The sequence below is a fragment of the Nyctereutes procyonoides genome, unplaced genomic scaffold (genome assembly GCF_905146905.1).
Source record: "Nyctereutes procyonoides isolate TBG_1078 unplaced genomic scaffold, NYPRO_anot_genome, whole genome shotgun sequence".
Classification (NCBI taxonomy): domain Eukaryota; kingdom Metazoa; phylum Chordata; class Mammalia; order Carnivora; family Canidae; genus Nyctereutes; species Nyctereutes procyonoides.
Genome location: NW_026575032.1, coordinates 6,986,703 through 7,006,108, shown reverse-complemented (window position 1 = coordinate 7,006,108; position 19,406 = coordinate 6,986,703). Strand labels below are relative to the sequence as shown.

The 19,406-nt window shown below is 35.7% G+C and overlaps 1 protein-coding gene and 1 non-coding gene across 8 annotated transcripts in view; both read right to left on the bottom strand.

Moving 5' to 3' along the window:
• The window catches only part of LARP1B (La ribonucleoprotein 1B), a 130,896-nt gene that overhangs the window by 46,060 nt on the left and 65,430 nt on the right, over positions 1 to 19,406 (bottom strand). The gene's annotated exons all lie outside the window — the stretch shown is intronic.
• LOC129504437 (U6 spliceosomal RNA) lies at positions 3,277 to 3,383 on the bottom strand. Its single transcript, XR_008663357.1, has one exon. It is a non-coding gene; the product is annotated as a U6 spliceosomal RNA (small nuclear RNA).

The window sequence follows — 19,406 nt, the reverse complement described above, 5'->3', positions numbered from 1 at the left end:
GCCAAATTGGTTTTTGTAAAAAGTTTCATTGGAAGATGACCACACTTGTTCGCTCACCTGCATGTCTGCTTCATTGCTACAACTGAAGTGTAGCTGGGACAATGTATGACTCATAAAGGCTAAACTATTTACTATGTAGTGCTTCAGAAAAACAATTTCCTAATCCCTGCTCTATGGTATTCTATTGAATGATGACATCATAGTTTTTAAAACTTCATTACACTGTTGGTAAGCATTTAGTTCCTTTCCAAATCACAGGAATTACAAATAATGTTGCTATAAATATATTTTTACAAAACACTTCTCTTGCTGACAAAGATACACATTTTTTAAAAGACTTTTAAATTTTATTTTAGAGTTGGGGGGGCCAGTGGGAGAGGAAGAATCTCAAGCAGACTCTGGTGCCCAATGTGGGGCTCCATCTTACAACCCAGGGATCATGACCTAGCCAGAACCAGGAGTCAGATGCTCAACTGACTGAGGTTCCCAGGCACCCCAAAGACACACATTTCATTGAATGTTTACTAGAACTGGAATTGTTGAATAGAGTGGTATGCTTCTACTTTGGTAGAAAATGCCAAATAGTTTTTCACAGTGATTGTACCCATTTATGTTCCCACTAGCAGTACATTAAAGTTCCTATTGCTCTACATCCTTACAAATACTTGGTATTGTCAGTTGAAAACTATGTAGCCATTCTAAAAAGGACCAAACTATGGATAGACAAACTTGGATGGACCTCAAAGGCATTATGATTAAAAAATACCAATCTCAAAAGATCACTTGAGGTACGATTCTATTTATAGAACATTACCAAAATGACAAAACTGTAGAGATGGAGAACAGGCTACTGGTTACCAGGGGTTATGAACAATAGAGGGGAGGCATGTGAATATGAGTCTAACAGCACAAGGGAGATCTGTATGGTGATAAAATAGTTCAGTTCTTGACCGTGATGGTAGTTACATAAATCTACATATGTGATAAAATGGCATACAACTATACACACACATTTGTGATAAGAAACATCAATTTCTTGACTTTAATATTGCACTTTAATTATGTAAGATATAAACTTTGGAGAGAACTGGGTGAAGGGTACACTGGATCTCTCTGTACTACTTTCCCAACACCCTGGAACTCTAATCTCAAAATAAAAATTCAAAACATTAAATATATAGCCACTCTGATAGATTTATCTGTAATCACATTATGGTTTTATTTTGCATCTCTTTGATTACTAATAGTGCTAAAAACCTTCAATATATTTTAGTTGCACAGCCTCTTTTGCGAAGTGACTATTCAGTTCTATCACGCATATATTAAGATTTTATTTCAGAGAGAGAGAGATGGTGAGAGAGACAACACCCCCCAATGGTGGGGGGAGGGGTGAGCAGGGAGAGGGAGAAGCAGGCTCCTCATGGAGCAGGGAGCCTGACATGGGGCTCAGTCCCAGGACCTTGGAATCACGACCTGAGCTGAGGCACATGCTTAATCAACTGAGCAACTCAGGTGCCCTCAATTCTATTACTCATTTTTCTATAAATTTCTCTTACTGATTTATGAATGCTTTTTTAAAAGATTTTATTTATTCATTCATTGGCGATGGGGGGGGGAGAGAGAGAGAGAGAGAGAGAGGCAGAGACACAGGCAGAGAGAGAAGCAGGCTCCATGCAGGTAACCCAACGTGGGACTCGATCCCTAGTCTCCAGGATCACGCCCTGGGCTGCAGGCGGCGCTAAACCGCTGAGCCACTGGGGTTGCCCTTATGAGTGCTCTTTATAAAATGTAACTTTTCTTCCACGTTCTGGAAGAAGGAACTTGCATTTTCACTCTCTTATGGTGTCTTCTGGTGAAAAAAGTTCTTTTTAATGTAGTACATTTTATAAGTCATTTCCTTCATTGTGTAACTTCCTGTTTAAGAAATCTTTCGCCTTTTGGAACACTCTTTGACTATTGCTCGGAATGCAAACTAGTGCAGCCACTTTGGAAAACAGTATGGAGGTTCCTCAAAAAGTTAAAAATAGAACTATCTTATGATCCAGGAACTGCATTAGGTATTTACCCAAAGTATACAAAAATATAGATCTGAAGGGGTACGAGCACCCTGATGTTTATAGCAAAATTATCATAAAAGCCAAACTATGGAAAAAACACAAACATCCATTGAGTGATGAATGGATAAAGAAGAGGTGGTATGCCTGTGTGTGTGTATGTTTATATATATAAAGAGGTAGTATGTATATATATAAATATACGATGGACTATTCACTCAGCCATAAAAAAGAATGAAATTGGGATGCCTCTGTGGCTCAGCAGTTTGGTGCCTGCCTTTGGCCCAGGATGTGATCCAGGAGTCCCGGATCGAGTCTGACATCCGGCTCCCTGCGTGAAGCCTGCTTCTCCCTCTGCCTGTGTCTCCGCCTCTCTGTGTCTCTCATGAATAAAATCTTTTTTAAAAAAGAATGAAATCTTGTCCCTTGCAACAACATGGATGGAGCTAGAGTGTATAATGCTAAGCAAAATAAGTTAGAGAAAGACAAGTATCATGATTTCACACATGTGGAATTTAAGAAATAAAAGAGATGAACTTATGGGGAGGGGAAAAAGTAAAAAAAAAAAAAAAGAGAGAGAGAGAGAGAAGGGGAAACAACCTAATGATAGAGAACAAACTGAGGGGTTGATGGAGGGAGGTGATTGGGGAATGGGCTGAATGGGTAATGGGTATTAAGGAGGGCACTTGTGATGAGCACTGGGTATCATATGTAAGGGGTGAATCACTGAATTCTACTCCTAAAACCAATAGTGCACTGCATGTTAACTAAAATTTAAATAAAAATTTAAAAAATTTTAAAAAGGAAATCTTTCCCCTTTCTAAAGATGCTATATACCCCCTTGTTATAATTTTTCACCTGATTATGATATTAACATATTCTGTTAAAAAGTTTGGGGAGCACAAGGTAATAAAAGCAAAAAGCAACATACACACACCTATCATATAGGTAGTATCATCACCTAGAAATTTTATTATTTTACCTTTCGCATTGAGAATCAGAATTCATACAGAATTGATTCTTTGTGTATAGCAGGAGCTAAGGGCCAATGTGCACTTGAAAAAAAAAATGTGTATTCTGCAGATGTTGATGCAGTATTTCACTATGTCAATTAAACAGTTAACTGTATTTTTGCATTTTCTATTTCCTTACTTATTTTTTTATCTTATTCTAAATCTTTCACCTTTCTTTATAAGACAGGTATTTCAAAAACTCCCACTATGATTATATGGAACACTTCACATATTTGTGCGTCGTCCTTGTGCAGGGGCCATGCTAATCTTCTCTGTATCGTTCCAGTTTTAGCATATGTGCTGCCGAAGAGAGCACCAAAAACTCCCACCATGATTATAAATTTTTCTGTACCTGTCAATTTTTGACTTATGTATTCTGATGCTATGTTATTAGATGCATACACATTTAGAAATATATTTTCTGGGGATCCCTGGGTGGTGCAGCTGTTTGGCGCCTGCCTTTGGCCCAGGGCGCGATCCTGGAGACCCGGGATTGAATCCCACGTCGGGCTCCCGGTGCATGGAGCCTGCTTCTCCCTCTGCCTGTGTCTCTGCCTCTCTCTCTCTCTCCCTCTCTCTATCATAAATAAATAAAAATTAAAAATATATATATTTTCTGGGGCAACTAAACCTTTTATACTTATAAAGTGTCCTTTTTTATCTTGAATAATTCTTGTCGCCTTAAAAATCCACTTTATCTTCAGACTTACACCAGCTTTGTTGTGTTTATTGTTAATATTTATTCAAATCTACAAACATATTTAGCCTTTGCATTGCTCTTCATTCTTTTCTGAATCTTCAAGCTTCCTCCTAGAATCATTTTCAAAATCTTTTTTTTTCAAAATCTTTTGACTACATCTCCTATGCCTAAAAAACTCCCTTTAGTATTTTCTTTGAAGTAGATCTGAAAATAAACTTTCTCATTTCACAAAGCTGAAATTATCATTTTACTTTCATTTTTAAATAAATTCATTAAGATATAATTCATATATCATAAAATTCACCTGTTTTAAGTTTATAATTCAATGATTTACCTTTATTCCAGAACACTCAGTTCCCTTTCAGTACTGTGCTTGTATCATCCTATTGTTACCTGGATTCCATTATTTCTGCTAGGAAGTTAGCCATAAGGATTTTTTTTTTTTTAAATACTGTAGCTTTTGAGTGCATGGGTGGCTCAGTCAGTTAAGTATCTAACTCTGGTTTCAGCTCAGGTTGTGATCTTCGGGTCATGGGACTAAGTCTCATGTTGGGCTCTGCGCTCAGTGCAGAATCTGCTTGAGATTGTCTCCCTTTCCCTCTGCCCTTATCTCTGTGCTTTCTAAAATACATTAATAAAACATTTTTTAAAAATTTAAAAAACTGTAAGCTTTTAAAGTAACCTGTCCTTTTTCGTTGGCTTGTAGTACTTGTTTTTGGCAGTTTTACAATGATGGCCTTGGTGTGGTTTCCCTTGAATTTATCTTCTTTGGAGTTCCTTAGACTTCTTAAATTACCCCTCTTCAGTTTTGGTAAAATATAACCCATAATCTTTTCAAATATTACTTCTGCCTTATTCTCTCACTCCTCTCTCTTCTAAGAATCCAATCAGGTATATATTAAACCTTTTGACTATATCTCCTATGTCTTATACTGTTTTCTGTATTCCCCACCTTTTTTGCTCCATGCTTCACTATGGAGTCTTTTGACCTATCTTATAGTTCAGTAATTCTGCATTCAGCTCTACTTATCTACTTTTAAGCCAATTCACTGGGCTCGGTTATACTTTTCATTTCTGGAATGTCCATTTGGCTCATTTTTAAAGTTTCTAGTCATCCGCTGAAACTCCTCACTTCTGTTTTTTAAAAGCATATTAACAATAGTTAACAAAATCTGTTTGAGAACTCTGTTCTCTAAATCTCAATGGATCTATTTCTTTTGTGGGGTTTTTTTTTTTTCTACAGATCATCCTGTCCTCTTATATGCCTGATTTTTTTCAAGATTTTATTTATTTTATTTATTCATGAGAGACACACACACACAGAGAGAGAGAGGCAGAGACAGAGGAAGAGGGAGAAGCAGGCTTCATGCAGGGAGCCTGACATGGGACTCCATCTCGGGTCTCCAGGATCACACCCTGGGCTGAAGGTGGCGCTAAACCGCTGAGCCACTCAGGCTGCTCAATGCCTGATTTTTTGAGAGTCAGACATTATTATTAAAAATTTGAGGACTAGGATGCTATTTTCCTCCAGAAAGGATTTGTTTGCTTAAGTCAAATGGCTATAAGCATCAGAATGCTGATTCAATAAAAGATTAAAATTATTAAAACCAGGGAAAATCACATATAAAAAGCAAACAAAAATTGTACACCTAAAATGGTTAAAACAGTGAAATATTTATGTATACATCTACAATGAAAAAAAATAGACATTCAAGAAAAAAGAGAGAGGCAAGTAGACCATCTTGTTGTGTCATAAAGTATGGAAAATGCTAAACAGATGAGGACATATCAGCTGTCTATGAGTCATCTTGAGAGAGTTCTAACCTGACCAGATTTGAGACATTTTGAACATCAAAATTAATAATTACAAGGGGACCCAGTCAGTTAAACATCCAACTCTTAGTTTTGGTTCAGGTTATGATCTCTGGGTTATGAGAGAAAGCCATGCTTCAGCTCTGCATTCAGTGAGGAGTCTGCTTGAGATTCCCTCTCTCCTTCCCTCCTTAACCACCCTCCATACTCTAATATAAATATTTTTTAAAAAGAATAATGACAGGAATAAAAAAGGAATCCATTTGAGAGCCCACACTGACACTAAAAATAAACAGTAGAGAATTTTTTTTACAGAAGAATGCAAGGTAATTAACATAAAGGAAACAAAAAAATTAAAAAATAACCATCATATAATAACCACAATAATAATTTATTCAAGCAACAATGGAGGTTAAAACACTGAGTGGAGCCTGCTGGGGAGAGGTTTCAAATGGTCACTCCAGAGATAACTTATTAATTACAAAGGGAAAAAGGTACTTTTACAATGAGGAAATATGGTACACATCTTGATAACCAAATGACCAATTGTATAACTGACATCATTATGTCTCCTGAGGTAATGTATTGAACAGTGCACATCCCTCATGTAATATTTCTGCCAAAATATTTCACTTGAAATTAATCATATGGAAATGCCAGGCAAACCAAAACTGAGAGAAATTTTTACAAAATTACTGACCTGGATACTTCAAAAATGTCAATGTCATGAAAAAAAAAAGGGCTGAAGAACTCATCTAAATGAAAGAGCATTAAAATATGTAATTCTAAAAAAAATGTAATTCTAAAAGCAACGGGCAATCCTTGGTTAGAGCTTGTATAAAAAAGGAGGGGGGTGGGAACCTGGGTGGCTCAGTCAGTAAGCATCTACCCTCAGTTCAGGTCATGATCCTGGGATCAAGCCCTGTGTTGGGCTCCCTTTTCAGTGGGGAGCCTACCTCTCTCCATGCTTGTGTGCTCCCTCTCTCTCTCTCAAATAAAAAAGTGAAATCTTTAAAAATAAATAAAAAGTTTTAAAGGACATTAAGATAATTGGGAGAAATCTAAATATGGACTGTATATTTGATAATAGCATTCTATCAATGCTAATGTGCTTGATAGTTATGGCTAGGTAAGAGAATGCACTTGTTTTCAGGAGATACAGGATAACAGATGTAGTGGCAAAGTAATGTAATGTCTACAACTCTCAAATAGTTTGGAAAAAATTCACATATTTTATGTACAACTATGAATGTATTATATAGAGAGAAATAAAAGCAGATGTGGTTAAGATATTAACAACTGTTGAATCTAGGTGAAGGGTATATTGGTGTTCATTATATTATTCTTTCAACTTTTCTAAAGGTTTGAAACACTCCAAAACAGAGGGAATAAAATACAGATGTATATGACTGAAAAATAAACATGTCTATAATACATATTAAAAATATTACACTTAAAAAAATAATACACTTTAATATCTTTCAGAAGTATATATTTATCTACAATTCATATTGGCAAGAATAAAAAGAAGTTTAAGCAGGAAGGGTTCTCCTCAGCCAAGTGTTTGTAAACAACCCATGGTACTTCAACTTTCTCATCTGCTATTTATATCAATATGAACTGTACTGCAGATGGCAGAAAGAGGTGAACAGTTAAGATTTTTTTAAGGATGAAAATTACCTTAGAAAATACAAGAAACCAATAGAAAGAAAAATTAAAGTTGAGACAGAATATGTCCTTTTGTGGATCATGATCCCAGAAACCATTTATTTTCTTGGCTTCTTCAAATAAAACTGTATGTAACTACACATATTTTTTTTCACCTAGTAAGTACTAGTGGACATTCTTTTCTCTTTTGTTCCCCTTTTGTGCTTTTCTATACTTAAAAGTTCAGTAATTTTTCCAGTTTTAATTCTCCCAGCTATACTAAAATCCACATTTCTGGCTTTCTTACCATCTCCAGGATTTAGAGAGACGATAAAATACATTTTAGATGAAGAGATACCAATCAATATTTTCAAATCTAATCTCAATATCATTACCTTTCAGTTTTTTCTTAATTTTCCTATTCCTACCACACTGATACTACAAATCGTTTCTTTAAAATCTCTTCCCAATTTGTCACTTTTTCATTCTCATAAATCCTAGAACATAATCAGCTATTAATGAATATTGAAAAAAATAATAATATCCCTTTGGCTCAGCATTTCATTTCACTATTGATTATTATAAATGAGAATTTTAACTCATTTTCTGCCCTCTCCAACTCTACCCTAGGCTAATTCTATTAAATTAAGCCATATTAAATCATATTTTGATCACATCACTTAATAAGAAATGCAACTGCTCCTCATTCTAAATTCCTACACAGCTTTCAAAATACTTGACAGTCTGATCCCAACACCTACCCAAACAATTTTAAATTTCAGTAAAGTAGCATCGCTAACATTTAACTTGTAGAAATTAGATTTAGTGGTGCCTAGGTGGCTCAGTCAGTTAAACGTCTAACTCTTAGTTTCTGTTCAGGTCATGATCTCAAGTCCTGAGATATAGCTCTGTGTCAGGATCCATGCTCAGCATGGAGTCGGCTTGAGGTTCTCTCTCCCTCTCTGTCTACCCCCCCCTTAAATATCTTTAAAAAAAAAAGAAATTTGATTTATATTTGTGCAGAAATAACAATAACTGCAATGTGTCAGCAATGCAACTGCCATTCTACTCAATAAACAAATGTATTAATGTAGTTAAATCCTAAAAGGCTAACTCACATAAGGAAAAAAACAAAAAAGAATGTGTACATTTTAATAATGTCCTGACCACTGGAAAGTTAAGTGTCCAAACAAGTATAGTTACAACAAATCCTCATGGGCCTAGTTTTATAATTAAGGGGTTTGTCTTGCTTTTTGTTTTTAAGTAGGATCTACATGTAGGGCCTCCCTGCTCACTGGGGAGCCTGCTTCTCCCTCTTCCACTGTCCCTCTCCACTTGTGTTTTCCCTCTCTCTCTCTCTTTCTCCCTGGTTCACTCTCTCTCAAAATAATAAAATCTGTAGGAAAAAAGAGAAAATAACCACAAACTAATATAAAGTAGCTATTTTTAGCATTGGACAACTATCAGTGTAAGACTGGTCTTCAAAAGGAGAAATTCACGAGGTGGACTCCACCATCACCTGAGCTTTCTTTTTGGATACAATTTCCCAACCATGGCATAGGAAGCTTCAGCCCAAGGAAAAAATGGCTGTCCTGCTGAGCTGAGAAGGTAGTGCTTAGCATTCCAGGAAGCTGAAGCAATGGAATCTGTGAAAAGAACATTAAAGAAAAGGGAGCTATGAAGGGTAAGGGGGCAGTAAGTTCAAGTACGGGTTAGATCCCTGATGGCTAATCTACATACAAGAAGGACAAGACTTCCTGAGACATATCCAAAAGTGGCTGCTATGGGGCAGAGCTAAATAGGTACACAGGTCCACAGTGTTGGGAAATGGCAAGCAGGCAAATCTAGTTGATAATGGAGACCCCTTATTAACCACTCAATAATACCCAGGTGCACCAGGTGAGATACACCTTAAAAATTAGGACTTGCTATAAAATAAAGCCCATACCGTAAAGAAAGATCTACTCTAGGTTTTCTGGCACAGCTTAACACAAAACTTGGCAATATGTTGGGTAAGACAGTTTAGAGATTAAGTTCTGTCAAGCTAAAGGCTTTCCACAAATCTGACCAAAGAGGAAAATCAAGCCCACACAATTCCAAGGTGGCCAGCCAACTGAACAAGAAAACCAACATTCAAAAGGGGAAGGGGACATAATCTATAATCTCCAAAATATAGTATTTACAATGTTCTGTAAAATATTTTTTAAATTATTAGATGTGAAAAGAAACAGGAGGGATGCATGGGTGGCTCAGCAGTTGAGCATCTGCCTTCGGCTCAGTGTGATCCTGGAATCTGGATCAAGTCCCATGTTGGGTTCCCTGTGGGGAGCCTCATTCTTCCTCTGCCTATCTCTCTGCCTCTCTGTGTGTCTCTCTCATGAATAAATAAATAAACCTTTGAAAAGAAAAGAAATGGAAACAGGAATATGTAAGCCACAGGTCAAGAAAAAAAAAGCAGTCAATAGAAATTATCTTCAAGATGTCTCAAATGTTGGACTTTAAGACAAGAACTTTAAAGCAACCATTACATATTTATGTTTGATGAAATGTAGGAAGATAGCTTCAATGAGTGAACAGATAAGGAATCTCGGCAGAAAAACAGCAAACAACAAAGAACAGAAACTATAGACCTAAAAAGTTTGTATTGAATAAGTTTAAAAAGAGTGCAAATGGCAGACAAAAGGTAGGTTATTAAAGACAAATTAGTAGATATAATCCAGTGTGGGCAGCCCAGGTGGCTCAGTGGTTTAGTGCCGCCTTCAGCCCAGGGCCTGATGGGAGTCCCATGTCAGGCTCCCTGCATGGAGCCTGCTTCTGCCTCTGCCTGTCTCTGTCTCTCTCTGTGCCTCTGCCTCTCTCTCTCTCTCTCTCTCACATGAATAAATAAAAACTTAAAAAAAAGATAATCCCATATGTAGAACAACAACAACAAAAAGTAAGAAAACAAAGAACCTCAGGATCTCTGAAACTACAAACTGGTTTAACAGACATGTAACTGAAATACCAAAATCAAAAAGTAACAAAGAATAGGAAAAAATAATAGCTGAAATTCTCGGAGTTTTGAAGAAAAATTCCAAATAATCCCAAGAATTTCAGTTAACCCTAACCTGAATGCATTCAAAGAAAACCAGACTGAGATACATCACAGTAAAATTGAAAATGAGTGGTAAAGTGGAAATCCTGGAAGTAGCCAAAGGGGGTAAAAACACACCTTACATACCAGGGAACAACAATACAAATGGCTGCCTTATTAGAAAGAGAATATCGGGATCCCTGGGTGGCGCAGCGGTTTAGCGCCTGCCTTTGGCCCAGGGCGCGATCCTGGAGACCCGGGATCAAATCCCACGTCTGGCTCCTGGTGCATGGAGCCTGCTTCTCCCTCTGCCTGTGTCTCTGCCTCCCTCTCTCTCTCTCTCTCTCTCTCTGTGTGACTATCATAAATAAATAAAAATTAAAAAAAAAGAAACAGAATATCATCTGTAAAAATGCTAAATGGAAAAACTTTCAATCCAGAAATTAGTGTGAAATAAAAACATTATATCAGGCAAACAAAAGCTGGGATGAACTGCCAGCAGACCCGCACTAGAAGAAACACTAGTAAGTGCTCTTTAAGCTGAAAGAAAAATGATAGCAGATAGAAACATAGTATGGGGCACCAGGGTGGCTCAGTTGGTTAAGTGTCTGCCTTTGGCTCAGGTCATGATCCTGGAGTCCTAGGATAGAGCCCCACATCGGGCTCCCTGTTCAGCAGGGAGTCCTCTCTACCTCTACTCCTTACTGGCTCTGCTCCTTACCACCACACCTCCTCTCTCAAATAAATACAATCTTTTTTGAAAAAAAGAAACATAATACAGAAAAGAATTAAAGGGATAAATCTAAAATACTAATATACTAATTGAAGTAAATCAGAGAAAACACAAATACAGTATTATTTCACTTACACATGGAATCTAAAATACAAAACAAAACAAATGAATAAACCAGAAACAGAATCAAACCTATAAATACAGAGAACTGATGGCTGCCACAGGGGAAGGGTTGGGGAATGAGCAAAATGGTTAAAGGGGAGTGGGAGATACAGGAAAACCGTTAAGGAATGAATAAGTCATCAGGATAAAAGGTACACCACAGGGAATTTGTCAATGGTATTATTAACAGTGTTGTATGGTAATAGAATGTAGCTACACTTGTGGTGAGCATACCATAAAATACAGACTTGGATCACTACGTTGTACACCTGAAACTAATGTAATATTGTGTGTCAACTATATTCAAATTTTTTAAATTTAAGTAATTTTGTGCTGATGGGGAAGAAAAGATTTTTTTCTCTTCAATGTCTTTAAAAGACAGCTGATATCTTTGTTTTTTAACACAATTGATACTTTGAAGCAAAATAACATTTTAACATGAGATTTATAATATATGTAAAAGAATATAGCAATAGCACAAAGGTAATGGAATCATATTTTTGTAATTGTATATTTGTAATTTGCATTATTTATATTTGTAATTGTATTTGTAATTTGTATTAAATGTTAGGTGAGAAGTAAAAAGTATAAAATGGTACAGTACTGGCTCTAAATAAACTGTGAAGTTAAGGAAGAAGCAAATTATTGGCCCCAGAGTAACCACCAACATAAAAACTATAAGGAGGCCTAACTAATATTCAAAAGAGGAAATGAATTATAAAAGTTTTGTTTGACCCAAGAGGATCTAATATTTAAAGGCCTCTAATACTTAATTTTAAATCATATTTCTAAATAATCTACAAACAAAAGATATCACAAGGGAACTTATAAAATATTTCAACAAAATAACATAGCAGATCAAAATTTGCCAGAAATTAAATGAAGCTTAGAGAAATTTATAGCTTTAAATGACTGTAACAGGAAGAAAGGTTTATTAGTGAATAATATGTTTGTTTTAGGAAGCTAGAAAACAAGAGGAAATTAAATCCAAAGTAAACAGAAAAAAATAAATAATATATGGCAAAAATCAATGATACAGAAACACTGAAAACATAAAACTACAATATTATATGAAACATTTTTCACTGTGATTTTAAATTACATTTTCCTAATTAATAATAAGGCTAAGTATTTTTTCATTTGTCCATTAGTCATTTGGATTTCCTCTTTTCAATTTGAAAATTATCTATTTTCCATAGAGTATTCTTTAATAAACATTTATTTTGGGTTGTTCTTTACAAACAATTTTTATTAAGGTATAATTCGCATTGTTTCAGGTGTACAATATAATGACTCATTACTTACTGTTCATAATAATGTGTATGTTTAACCTCCTTTATTTCACCCATCCCCTCACCTACTTCCCCTCTGACAAAGTTTTTTCTCTGTATTTAAGAGTCTGTTTTTAGGTTTTTTGGTTTCATGTGTATAAATTCCACAAGTGAAAGCATATGGAATTTGTCTTTCTCTGACTGACTTACTGCACTTAATATTATATCCTCTAGGTATATCCATGTTGTTGCAAATAGCAAGAGCTCATTCTTTTTTATGGCTGAATACTATTCCACTACATATATGTATTATATATAAAACATAATATTCCACTATAGTGTGTGTATGTATAGGAATAAAAACACTTTACATACACATATATGTAACACTTCTTTATCCATTCATCAAAGCACACATCAGCTGTTTCATATCATGGTTATGGTAAATACTGCTACAGTAAACGTATGGATGTATATATCTTTTTTAATTAGGCGTTTTGTTTTCTTTGGGTAAATACCCAGTGGTGGAATTATCAGATCATATGGTAATTCTACTTTTACCTTTTTGAGGAACCTCTATAGTGTTTTCCACAGTGGCTGTACCAGCTTCCATTCCCACTAACAGTGCACAAGAGTTCCTTCTTTCCCATACCCTTGCCAACATTTCTTATTTGTGTTTTTTATTTTAGCCATTCTAACAGGTTATAAAGTGATCTCTTCTTGTGGTTTTAATTTGCATTTCCCTGATGTTTAGTAATGTTGGGCATCTTTCATGTGTCTGTTGGCCATCTGTTATGTCTATCCAGGTCCTCTGCCCATTTTTGGATTATTTGCTTTTTGGTGTTGAGTAAGTTCTCTATATGTTTTAAATATTAACCCCTTATTGAATACATCATTTGCAAATATTTTCTCCCATTCAGTAGGTTACCATGTTGTTTTGTTCGTGGTTTCCTTCACTGTGCAAAAGCCTTTTATTTTGGCATAGTCCCAACAGTTAAATTTCACTTTTTTTTCGATTGCCTGAGAAGACATATCTAGAAAGAGACTGCTGTGGCTGATGTCAAATTACTGCCCATGTTTTGGGAGTTTTACTTTAAGGTCTTTAGTCCATTTTGAGTTTACTTTCATATATTATATAAAAAGGTGGTCCAGTTTCATTCATTTCCATGTAACTGTTCAGTTTTCCTAGCACCATTAGTTGAAGAAATTGTCTTTCCATTATATATTCTTGCTTCCTTTGTCGTAGATTGATCATATATGTGTGGGTTTATTTCTAGCCTCTCCATTTTATTCCCATCAATCTATGTGTCTATTTTTCTGCCAGTACCATACTGTTTTGATTACTATAGGATTGTTATGTATCTTAAAATTTGAGATTGTAATACCTCCCGCTTTGTTCTATCTTACTTAACATGCTTTGGCAATCTGGGGTCTTTTGTGGTTCCATACGAATTTTAGCATTATTTGTTCTAATTCTGGGGGAAATGTTGTTGTATTTATAAAGATTGCATTACATTTCTTTGTAGTGGTACATTCTATTTGTATTGTGTGGACATTTTAACAATACTGGGTCTGCCAACCCATGAGCTCAGTATAGCTTTTCTTTTTTTTTTTTAATTTTTATTTATTTATGATAGTCACACAGAATGAGAGAGAGAGGCAGAGACACAGGCAGAGGGAGAAGCAGGCTCCATGCACCGGGAGCCCGACGTGGGACTCGATCCCGGGTCTCCAGGATCGTGCCCTGGGCCAAAGGCAGGCGCCAAACCGCTGCGCCACCCAGGGATCCCTCAGTATAGCTTTTCATCTGTTTGTGTCATCTTCAATTTCTTTCATCAATGTTTAATAGTTTAAGAGTACTGGTCTTACAACTCCTAAGTTAAGTTGATTCTTGGGTATTTATTCTTTTTGGAGCAATTGTAAATAGGATTATTTTCTTAATTTCTCTTTCTGCTTCATTATTAGTGTAAAGGAAGCCAACAGATTTCTGTATGTTAACTTCATGTTCTACGACTTTACTGAATTTATCTTTTCATCAGGCAGTCATTCCTAGTAGTTTTTTTGTGGATTCCTTAGGGTTTTCTAGATACAATATCGTGTCATCTGCTAAAAAATGAAAGTTTTACTTCTCCTTTATCAATTTGTAAGTCTTTTACTTTGTTTTCTTGTCTTATTGCTATGGCTATGACTTCCAGTACTCTGCTGAATAGAAATAGTGTTACATCATCCTTGTCTTGTTCCTGACCTTAAAGGAAAATCTGTTTTTCACCATTAAGGAGGATGTTAGCTGTGGGTTTTTCATATATGGCCTTTATTATGTTGAGGTATTTTCCCTCTAAACCTATTCTCAGTTATCATGAATGGATGTTGTACTTTGTCAAACACTTTATCGGCATCTGTTGAGATCATCAAATAGTTATCCTTTCTCTTAATATATCATGTTGACTGACTTGTGAATACTGAACCATCCTTGCATTCCTGAAATAAATCCCAATTGATCACAGTGACTAATTTTTAAAAATACGTTGCTGGATTTGGTTTGCTAAGATTTTATTGAGGATATTTGCATCTATCTTCATCAGAGATATTGCCCTGTAGTCTTATGATGTCTTTATCTGGTTTCAGTCTCTGTTAATGCTGGCTTTATACAATGAATTTGGAAGGTTTACTTCCTCTACTATATTTTTTAATAGTTTAACAAGAACAGGTATTAACACTCCTTTAAATGTTTGGTGAAATTTACCTGTGACGCCATCTAGTCCTGGACTTTTGTTTCTTGGGAGTTTTTGGATTACTGATTTAATTTCATTATTGGTAATTGGTCTAATTCTCCCTTTATTTCTGAATCACTTATCCATTTCCTCTAGGTTGTCTAATTTGTTGGCATAATATTTTTCGTAATATTCTCTTATAATATTTTGTCTTTCTGTGGTGTTGCTTTTTTCTCTTTCATTTCTGATTTGTTTTCTTGAGTCTAGCTAAAAGTTAATTTCACTTATCTTCTCAAAGAACCACTCCTGGTTTCGTTAATCTACTTTTTTAGTCTCCATTTCTGTTCTGATCTTTATTATTTCCTTCCTTCTACTTTTTCAAGCTCTTGTGGGCATAAAGTCAGATTGAGTTTTTTTCTTGCTTCTTCTATTAGGCCTGTATTGCTACAATCTTCCCTCTTAGAACAGCTTTTACTGTATCCCAAAGTTTCTGGAACATTACATTTTCATTCTCATTTGTCTCCATGTATTTTTTTATTTCCTCTTTGATTTCCTGGTTGAGCCAGTCATTATTTAGTGACATGCTATTTAACCTCCATGTATTTGTGTTCTTTCCAAGATTTTTCTTTTTTTAAGATTTTATTTGAGAGAGAGAGCAAAAGAAGGCACAAGCAGGGGGAGGGGCAGAGGGAGGAGGAGAAGCCCAGCAGGGAGCAGGACACAGGGCTCAATCCCAGGATCATGGGATCAGGACCTGAGCTGAAGGCAGAGGCTTAATCAATCGAGTAATCCAGGCACCCTCCAAGCTTTTTCTTGCGATTGATACAACAGTGTGAAACTGTGATACCCAGTTTCACATTGTTGTGGTTGGAAAAGATGTTTCAATTTTTTTAATTTGAGATTTGTTTTGTTGGCCTAATATGATTTATTCTGGAGAATGTTCCATGTGCCCTTAAGAATGTGTATTCCAGGGGTGCCTGGGTGGTTGGTTGTTTAAGCATCCAGCTCTTAACTTTGGCTAATCAAGATCTTGGGGTCCTGGAATTGAGCTCCACATCAGGGCTCCATGCTCAGCACATAATGCTTGGGATTCTCTCTCCCTCTCCGCCTCCTCCTGCTTTGCTGATGCACATGCTCTCTCTCAATAGATAAAATCTTTTTTAAAAGCAAAATGTGTATTTCATTGTTTTTTTGAGTGGAATATTATGAATATATATCTATTAGGTCCATTTGGTCCACGTCATACAAAGCCACCATTTCGTTGATTTCTCTGTCGAAAGATCTATCCATTAATGTAAATGGGGTTAAAGTCCCCCACTACTATTGTGTTTCTGTCAATTTCTTCCTTTATTTCTGACAATGGTTGCTTTATGTATTTAGGTCCTTCCATGTTGGATGATAAATCATCTTGTTGGATTGTTTCCTTCATTATGTAGTGTTTTTTTGTCTCTTGTTACAGTCTTTGCTTTCAAGTCTATTTTGTCTGACAATATATATTGCTACCCCAGCTTTTTTTTTTCACTTTCATTTGCATATGGTAAATGTTTTACTATCCCTTCACTTTCACTATGCATGTCTTTAGGTCTGAAGTGAGTTTCCAAAGTCACTGTATAGATGGGTCTCTCTTTAAACTAATCAGTCATCTTGCATCTTTTAATTGGGGTAGTCCATTTACATTTAAATAATTGAAGGTATGTACTTATCACCATTTTGTTACTTGTTTTATGGTTGTTTTGGTAGTTTTCCTGTATATCTTTCTTCTCTTGCTCTCATCCTTGTGGTCTCTTAGTGCTTTGCTTGGATTCTTTTTACTTTTTGTGTATCTATTATAGGTTTTTGATTTGTGGTTATATTAGGCTCACATATAACATTTTATGCATATTGCAGTTTATATTAAACTGAGGGTCACTTAAGTTTGAACCCATTCTAAAAGCATTCAATTTTTATTTTCCTTACATTTTATGTATATGATGTCATTCTTTACATATGTGTCTTTTTATTTCACACATCCCTTGACTGATTTTTGTAGATATAACTGGATTTACTGCTTTGTGCTTTAACCTCCATACTGGTTATATTGAATAAAAATTAATACACTAAAGGGAATCAATAGCTGATTAGAAGAGGCAGAAGAATGAATCAGCAATCTGGAAGACAGGGTAAAAAAAAGCAACCACGCTAAACAGGCAAAAGGAAAAATTATAAAAAATGAGAAGAGATCAAGGGAACTCAGTGATATCATCAAGCATAGTAACATTTCCATTATAAGATCAAGTAAGATCTAGAGAGTCTTTTATCCATTAGTTTTAGAAAAAAGTCAGTAATAATCTACTATCCTTATATTTTCCTCTGTCTGATCTCTTTGGTCTAAAGCCTCTAAAAAACTTCCTCTAAAAGAAATAGGCTTTAGTCTCCTACTGCTCACTATTAGGAATCTTTGATTTTTCTAAGAACCTTAGTCTCTCATTCTACAAAAATGACTTTTTATCTTCATCACTCTCGACTTTCACTAGCCCCATAATCTTGACCCAGTTCACTGAGAAAGATTAAATCATGAGAAGGAGCTCACTCCCTCTCTTTCCACCACCAAATCTACAAGGTCTCCTACACCCATGTTCTACTTCTCTCCAAATAAAGACAGGATCACTCTGAAAGGCCAATACCTCTCTATAAATGCTTCTCAACTAGAAGTGATTTTGCCTACAACCCCCCTAAAGGTTTTTTTTTTTTTTGTATTGTTTTGTTTTGTGGGGGTAGGGTGCTACTGGCACCTGAAGGATAAAGGCCAGGGATAATGCTAACAATCCAATGTTGCACTAGACAACCCCCACAAAAGAATTATCTGATTCAAAGTATCAACAGTACTAAGGCTGACAAACCCTGAATCCATCCATATGCTCTGAATCCTACCCAGTCGCTGAAAACTTAGCCCTGTTTTTCTTCTCCCTTCTATAATTTCAACTCTCCCTTTCCACTCCACCATTCCCATCACCATGTAAATGTTCCAGTACTTTCTAGTCTTTAAAAATACACACACACACACACTCTGCTCATGTTCCTTCAAGTAATATTTCTCCATATCTTATACCAGTTTAATACCCATATTATTCAATATAATATTTAATACTCACATACATGTGAATGTATTATACTCATATTTCCACTAGTCATTTCTTCATTCAGACTTTTCCCCCAACTGTTCCACTGAGGTAACTCAGCAAGTTTCTTCTTTCCTGTTTATGAAGAGGCTTATAACTAAATTCAATGGTCAATTATGGTAGTTATCTATTGCATAGATTTTTCTGATCTAATTATCTCTAACCACCCACCCTACTCCCAATAACATCATCACTATAAATTACTGGGAGATTGTGTTTTCAGTAGTCAGTCATGTTCACTACCACATTCCCAGCTACCAGTACTGCCTGGCACATAGCAGGCTCTCAAGTATTTATGTTAATGATTGAATCCCCAGCAAAGAGTTAATTATTATAAAGCTACTGTATCTGAAGAATGTATATTAAAATAAGACACTGACATATACAAGGAATTATGGCTGGAACTTAAATAATGGGGCAAAACCTGAAATCAGGTCTCCTGATTCACCTGTCTCTCCAGCAGGAAGTCAATGCAAAACATTACAAAAAAAAATTTTTTTTTAAGATTTTAAAGTAATCTCTACAAACAATATGGGACTTAAACTCACAACCCCAAGAGTCTTATGCTCTACCAACTGAGCCAACCAACCACCCTTCAAAACATTTCTAGAGAGAAAGTGACTATATGTGGTTTGGGGCCTCATGTTGTACATGAGAGGAAAGTGATCTGAGTGTCTTTCAGACTAAGGTATTAGGAGGAAGAATTAAGAATTTTACATTTTAAAATACACAAAAGGACTAATCATGGAAATGTCTAATACTGTGGCATCTAATAACAACCCCACAGGCTATACTTTGATGTCAGAATTTCTATGTAAAGCTTGAATCTTCTGCATTCTTTAAATTCCTAGTTTCCCCTGCATTGGTATCATTCATTATTCCTGGCCCAACATAACGATATGGCCTGTGCTCTTTCTCACATATGCCCAGTCTTTACAGTTTTCAAGTCTTTATAACTCTATGAAGTACAGAAGAACAATCCCCATCTGAGATTCACAAAAGTAAGTTTTTGGTCCAAAACTGTACTCAGTGAACTTGTGCACAAGTTTATTCTTGGTCAGGAATAGGCCTC